We start from the raw sequence: 7794 nt of genomic DNA, 5'->3' as shown, positions 1-7794 counted from the left end.
CTCATACTAACAATCCGAAGTCTGTAGACTGGGCACAAAGATGAGTTAACAGTCTTCTGGATGCCCCGTCATCGGAAGTGTTCAAGGTCAGGTTGGACGGGGCTTTGAACAACCTGATCTAGTGAAAATGTCCCTGCCCATGGCAGGGTGGGTTGGACTAGATCAACTTTAAAGGTCCCTTCCAACCCAAACCATTCTATGATCAGAGACAACCCCTGATTGCCTTGCCATAGATTTTATCTAAAATCCATGCAACCTTGCCCTGTCCCCAGGGTAGCTCTACCAATGGGAAATATGTTAAGAGTTTTTTTTGTAGAGACAAGAGGAATTATATCACTGTCAACAGATTAAGACACCACAGCAAGAAGAACGCAAGACACACCCTGGTTCATGCAACTGAACAGTGACAGCACAGTCATGGAAGACAATAAAATAGTCTGTATAACCAAGGCAGCAATGCCTCAACCTTCCTTTTAATATCTGAGGTCATATTTAATAATTTGCTTATCAAGAGAGTATTCCTTTTCCAGGAATCTTCTGCTCCACAAGAACTGCAGTTCTGAAGAAGCAGCAGCGAAGGAAATTATATTCCACAGATTTTTCCAAAGTCACACTTTCATTAAGAAAAAAATGGAAGGCAAGCTTTTATTCCCATGACCCAGCCCCAGCCACACCGACACCAGGCAATCCGGCCATGCCAGGGTAAAGTGCACTGCAGTCATGCCCTGTTAGCAGGGCTAGAAGGAGGATGGGAGCTGGAGGGAATCAGGCCGGAATGGTGTTGGGGAGGCACAGAGAGAAAAGGAGGTAACAGGGTCCCTGAGGTGGACACAGAAAGGTTATGACAATACAGACTTAGGGAGCGTGACTGGGGGAAACAACCACTCAAGGACAGTGCTGGTGAGAAAGGAGAAACCACCCTGGCATGTAGAACCTAATCTGGGTTTCTCTCTCCTGCTGCAACAAGAAGGTGAGTGGAGAAGAGCTGCTTGAGTTAAATGAAGAGGGCAACATAAAAGGACTGCAATCGATGCTGGTCAAGGCCCGACAGGCATTGTAATGCAAGGATAGGGAACAGGGATCTTGCACAGCTCCCTGGAAGAGCCAAGGACTTAGATTTGTTGCCATTATCTCTGTTAACTCTTGGCATACTTTCAATAAATTTGCAAGAAATTAGCTGGGATGTCTTCTCCTCTGCTGCACATAAGGCACTGGGTGTACTTGTGGTAAGAAATAACAATAGAGTTTTATAGAGAAGGACAGCTCACACAGAAACCGTCCAACTGCCTAAATCCAGGCATTATACTTGACATCCCACCAGCATTTATATCAAATCAACTTACAGTGGGAAGAAAGACTGGCAAAATACCAGGAGTAACAAAACTGCAGGTAGTAGCCCAGAGGTAAATCCCTTCAGAAGTTGTTATTAGCAAGAGATGAAGGTGGCAAGATAACTTACACAGATCGTATTTATAACTGCAATGAAACTATCTAGGGATATTCAGATTTTGAACTGGTAAGTGTAGCAAGGGTGCAAGTTAACAGTCCATACAGGAAAAAAGGGGGCATCAGGTAAAAATAAACCACAGTGGCTTTAGTCACCAAATATTTTCAAATATAAGTAGTTAAAAGAAAGAACTCATGCCCATGATACAGAGAATTAAAAGGATTAAAGGAACAAAAAAAAGCTGAGATTTTTCATGAAACACAGGTCCCTTGGTTCATTGGAGAGGACACATTTTAGAGGGATGGTCAAACTGTAAATCACAGTCCCAAGAAGATGTTATTTGAGTCAGGGAAAAGTTTCCTCAGTACTTTTTCTACTACATTATCATGCACTGCTAAATTTTGTCTCATGCCAGAGAGCCCAGAAGTCAGGATGTGCTACCAGCCTGCTGCCTTAACACCCTCTGGATAAAAAGCACGTACTGCTTCTAATTAGAAGTGGCCTACCTTCAAACTCTGTCCAAAACAGAAAACAGCACTTGGATCTTGCTCTCAACGTAAGTAGCGTGTTGCAGAAGAAATCTAAGAAAGAAGGACACCTTGGGCAGGAAATGCTGCAGAGTTTTAGCTACAACCAGGGGGAGGCAATGGAAGATCCCTTTTCCAACACCGTGCTGATCCCAGCCATTTGCTATGTGCATTAGACAATAAATAACTGCTGTGGACTACTAACTTGCATACAACCCTGCTTACAAGTCTTCCTGCACAGTAAATAAAATTCACATACATAACTTAGGTTTACAGTCTATAGGTATTGCTATAAAATGCAAATTCCGTGCAGCACCCGTGAGGCTCAACACTGGACTTGCGTGCTTTCGGTCCACATACCCATCACTCCTCTTCCATCCTTCACGCAACATATGTTAGAGACCACTGAATGAAAGTGGAGGCTTTCCACCTGCTTCAAAGGATTAAAAAGCAGGGGCATAAATCCAATTTCAATTGGAAGTTTTAATATTTCATTTTATTTTATAAATCTAAATAAATGTAGGACAGAATTAATTAATCAGAATGAAAGTGACTTCCGCAAGTCTAAACCTGCCAGCAGGTAAATAGTGGGGACAACCCATGCTGTTGCAAAACCACCAAAGCAACCTTCTGTCAAGAAAGCTGTAAAAGAAGCTACACATATGAATTTTTTTTTTCACTATAATGCGGGCTGCCATTTTGAAGTTTTTTGTCTTGCTTGTGTCTATAGAGGCTTTTTACCATAAGGGTAAACAAAAAATATTAAATAATTTGTAATGTATAAGGCTAGCAAGTGAGGAATGAATAAATCATGGTGGAGCGACTACATTAGTGGTCAAGGGAAGAGCTACTGACGTCATCTATCTGGACTTCTGTAAGGCCTTTGGCACAGTCCCCAACAACATCCTTCTCTCTAAATTGGAGAGATACGGATTTGATGGATGGACTATTCAGTGGATAAGCAATTGGCTGGATGGTCACATCCGGAGAGTAGCGGCCAACGGCTCAGTGTCCAGATGGAGATCAGCGATGAGTGGTGTCCCTCAGGGGTCTGTACTGGGACCACTACTGTGTTATATCTTCATCAACGACACGGACAGTGGGATCGAGTGCACGCTCAGCAAATTTGCAGATGACACTGAGCTGAGTGGTGCGGTTGACACAGATGTTTTACACTCTTTACACAATTATACAGAGTGATTGAAGGCTGACTTTTATCTCACTGGCTGTCAACGTGTCACAGCTTCTTACTGAAGGTGTTCTTTTATTGAAAAGTTGGTAAGGGCAGTAAAAGAAGAAATGAGTTAATAAAAAAGGATTAAAAAGTATCCTGAGAACCTCTCTTTCATTTTCACACACCCACAGCTTGCAAGTTTATTCATAGGGTTAAGAACCTTACATCATCACCCCATACATTGAGCAAATTTTGTATGCTGCAATATCAAACTTTTAGCTCATGTCCCACAGCTGACATTTCAAGCTATTATAATGAGTATTTTTACGGGTAGTACCTGCCTGCTTTGCTTTGCTCATTGATGTGCATGGCTGATGAATAAAAGCGTTTCTGATTCAGCAAATTGGAGCTTCATAATGGTGTGTTGAAACAGTGCATCAGAAATCCCAGCAGGCCCTGACAGAAAGCAAGATACGACATTCCAAAATGGGTTGACTCTGCTCACCCTGACATAACAGGAATAATAAAGGGAAACTTAGCTTGAAATCACTTTTTTACTGACATAGCTTTCTATTTTTAGGTACGCTACTGTGACGTTATAGTTAAGAGTGTGCATTCTCTGAATACACGGGAGGGAAAAATCACAACAGCAACAAAGCGGTGACAATTTTTCATATATATTATTACTGTGATTTTTTCCTCACAGTGTGAGTAGCTCTAATGCCCACTTCAACAAATGATACAAAATGAAGACAAATCCTTTTTCCACTTCATGAGGAGCCGCAGCCTGGTAAATCCACTTCTGTTGCAACAGGCCAAAGTGGCTTAGGCTATTTCATAATTCAAGAGGAACAGAAGAAGGTTAGACTAATACTTGGGACATCTACCACGAGGGGGGGATTTCAGGTCCTAGTAGGTCAGTGGGAGTGGAATGAGTAATTCCTGAGAAGAGCTACCCTTTAAATCAGCAACAGCCTCAGTGGCCAGGGCTGCTATTATTTTCCTTCCCACACTGGATAAGTCACCGCATATTCAGTCCATACATGATAATACAATAGACATTGTAATTAATGCCTATTGAATTTGATTTTATCTCCTTTTTCAGGCATCCACTTTTTGGACACTGGGCTGGCTGGAATATTGCTCTGCTCTAACACGGTCTCTCTTATGCCACCTCATGCCTATTTGTTCTAGGTAGCCCCATAGACACAGGTAATTGAAGCTTTAACTGGTCTGTGTGACAGTGATATAAGAGATTGTAAATGGAGTTACATGACAAATGGTATGAGACTGCCATGCACAGTTCTGTTCACAAAAATGGAATTATGAGTCAGAATGAAAATTACGGTCACGTAGCTTTCTGTATGCGGCAATTCTTGCAGAGTATATAGGCTTTATTTGCATAATTAGCTTGCTCTTACTCAATGTTCTCCATACTGTGCTGGTATAAAACTGTGTATATCAGCACACCATTTTTTTTGGCACAAGAATTGTGCAGTGATAAACAGAAAATTCTAAAATACATAACATTTTTTAGACTAAATACTTAAACCAAAGCAGAGTGAAGCTGCTGTCACAAACGGGCACATAGAGAATCAATCTGAGCAGCCCTCTGATACCACATGACATAAGAAACAAAGTTCCCGTTGCCGCTTTTCCTTACACAAGGATTTAGACGTCTCTTTTGTGCTCAACTGATGATTCTTACACATTTTTTAAGACAGCAGTTGTTGATGCTGGTATTCTCCTGCCAGGTTTGATACAGACCAGCAAACACGATCCTATATGTGAGAGAACCCAACAATCAGCAGTTGCCATACAGGGATGGCTTCCATAGGAAACCAGGCTTATAAAACAAGTCTAAGATTAATTCACACTGGAGTCTGATGCTGGAGATTGTAGATGTTCATGTTAGATTTCTTGGGTAATATATGCAATAAAAAAAAGCGAAAGGAAAGGAATAGTGATTTTAAAAATCACTTTTATTTTTATTTTGTTAATACATGTAGACTGAATCTCTTCTAACCCATCCTAGATCAGAATAACAACTCTAGTGGACACCCTCATGTCAACACCCTTGAATCAATAAACTTGATTAATTGGCACAAAAAGGTAGTATAGATCGCTGTACATGTTTCCACTTGAATATTTCCAACATTCTAATTTTTCAACATATCACAAAACCATAACCTCAAATATAAGCGTATTTGCTTATGCTAAGCATAACCACCCTGCTGATAAAATAAACAAATAGTGTAAGTATTACTTCAGTGGGAAATATATTTAAGGATAGGGCAGTCAATAGGGAGAGATCTAGATCCCCTAGGAATCTAAACCATCCTGAAAAGAGGTATTTTCTCATATATGTATGCATGTTTTCAAATGTTTTCCAATGTTAATAGTTACTTCCAAGAAGGAACGTGGGTTCTTCAGGGGAGAGTGATTTTTTTCAGACTGGATGTTGCCAGATTCAGTTTAGTGGCCAGTCAAATCAATAAAGATAATTCCACTTGATTCTCATTTTTCCTCATGTATCCTGAGCCAGAAGAGGCATACCACCTTTCTGATAAGCTATAAATACCCTTAAGGAACCAAGGGTCCAAATGAGGAACATCTTCACAGCTCATCAAAAAAGAATACTTGAAGCATAGTGATATAATTCATATTCTGAAAAAAACCTGCTGCAACGGAAACCTCCAATCCATGGAGGAGATGATAAGTATACTGAGAAACATTCTTCTGTGTCTAACAGGAAGCAGCAGAAGTTCGTTAGGCTGGAAATGTTCGGCTGATTAAGAGTCAACCTGAGTCTAAAAATATGGAACAAGCTCTTCCTTATTAGGAATCACATCATGATTTCTCATCAAGTTGCCAACCTTGACCTGTGTTGTAGTTATTACAGTATTTGTTATACTGTAGTTACTACAGTATTACTGACAGAATTCTTAAAGAAGGTGTCTTTCCATTGTCTTATCCTCTTAATAATCCTACTTTGTTCCTCCAGGAAATAAACTTTGGAGCAGGGGCAGGTGGGGTTGGACTTTATAAAGGCCCAAATACTGCTGTAGGTTAGCACCCTAACTGGTTCAGTCATGAGGAAAGATCGTCTCTGATTATTTCTCCCTCCCGAGCAGGGTTTTGCAAGCCAAGTGTTTCTTGGTATGAAAACCAGAGAATTCAAGCATAAAGGCACCTTCTGAAACACAAGTACTGACTTTTTTTTCACCTTTATTTTAGCAATATTTGTTGGTTTCTTTGACATGCAAAATCCCAGTGGTGAAAGTAGGTTTTAATTTGCAAGAGCTGAACGAATTCATTTACTTTTTATCACTATTTAGATAATTTTCTAAGTTCATATTAAGGTGTTGAGGAAATAAAAGCTACCTACACTTACAGTTCTTAAAGAGACCATATCTGACTTTATCTTTAGTTCTTATTGTAGTTACTACATTAAGCACAGAGATTACACTGTTCTCATGGAAGTGCATTTGGCAACAGCCCTTTGCACATTGTCAATACAATAGCACTACCGGTCCTAAAGGAATGCCTGCGTTGCATGATGTATCATGTTAACGTGGAATCACCACGCTGGCCTCTTCCCCACTTTATTCCCCTGTGTCCAGGTGACCACTTGAACTCAACAATTCATTCAAGAGCCTGTTGAAGACACTGAAAGCCAAAGTTGGCATGTTCAGCACCAAACACATTGTTGAGAAGCTGGGAATTAGCACGTTGCCTTCATTCAGACTCTAACTTGTACATGCAGAGTCTAACTTGTAGCTGACTTTATCAGCACTGTGTAAAAGACGACATCATATACCATAACAGATGTTTCCAACTAGCTCTTACAACAGCTTAGTTACCACTTCATATTGCACAAGCTTCTGTAGGCTCTCCAGTAATCGCTCTGGTTCTCACTCCCAGTTTGTCCTGGACTTCTGCACACAACTATTCATCCTCTAATATTCAAGGCACGTTGCTGATTTATTCTAGGTGGTAGTAAAGATTGCAGAAGTCGGGACAGGAAAGGCACTATCCTGATTTTAAATTGCTTCTTCCTGGTACCAGAGAACCATCGTGGTGCTTCTCACACTGCAGTGCGTGCACAGGGCATGTCCCTTGCTAGCAATTTCCTCAAAAAGGATACCGAAAAACAACATTTGAACAATTGACTCAGTCCTGGCACACCATTTGCTAGTCCCTTGTGGAGTCTGAGCAAGGACAGGCTCAGAAGTACGACTTAAGGGCTCAGGCTGCCTGGGATAACAGCTTAGATACCGTATCGCTCTTTTGAATGCAATTACAAAGGGTGGAAATTGCCTTGCAATTATCAGCAGCCATTGAATCTAAGGTGTAGAGAGCATCTAAAATGGGGATCGAATTCCTGCCCAAGAAGTATTCTGAGAACCAGACAAGAAATGCCATAAATGAGAGGCCAGTTCTGCCAGTCTTGAATTCTTTGTTGGACTGTGGTACACCTTCCAAGGAGAGGGGAACATGTCACCAACCAGTCCATACGTGGGTGAGAGGTGGGCGTTATGGCTTTGAGTCACTTTTGCTAGGGAGAGAATTGAACCTTGGTAATTATACTGCCATAACAACTGTATAACCACCGCATTATGAAAAAAGCAGAGGAACACCTCTTC

This window comes from Gavia stellata, chromosome 17 (assembly GCF_030936135.1).
Source record: "Gavia stellata isolate bGavSte3 chromosome 17, bGavSte3.hap2, whole genome shotgun sequence".
Classification (NCBI taxonomy): Eukaryota; Metazoa; Chordata; class Aves; order Gaviiformes; family Gaviidae; genus Gavia; species Gavia stellata.
This window is presented reverse-complemented; position numbering follows the sequence as displayed.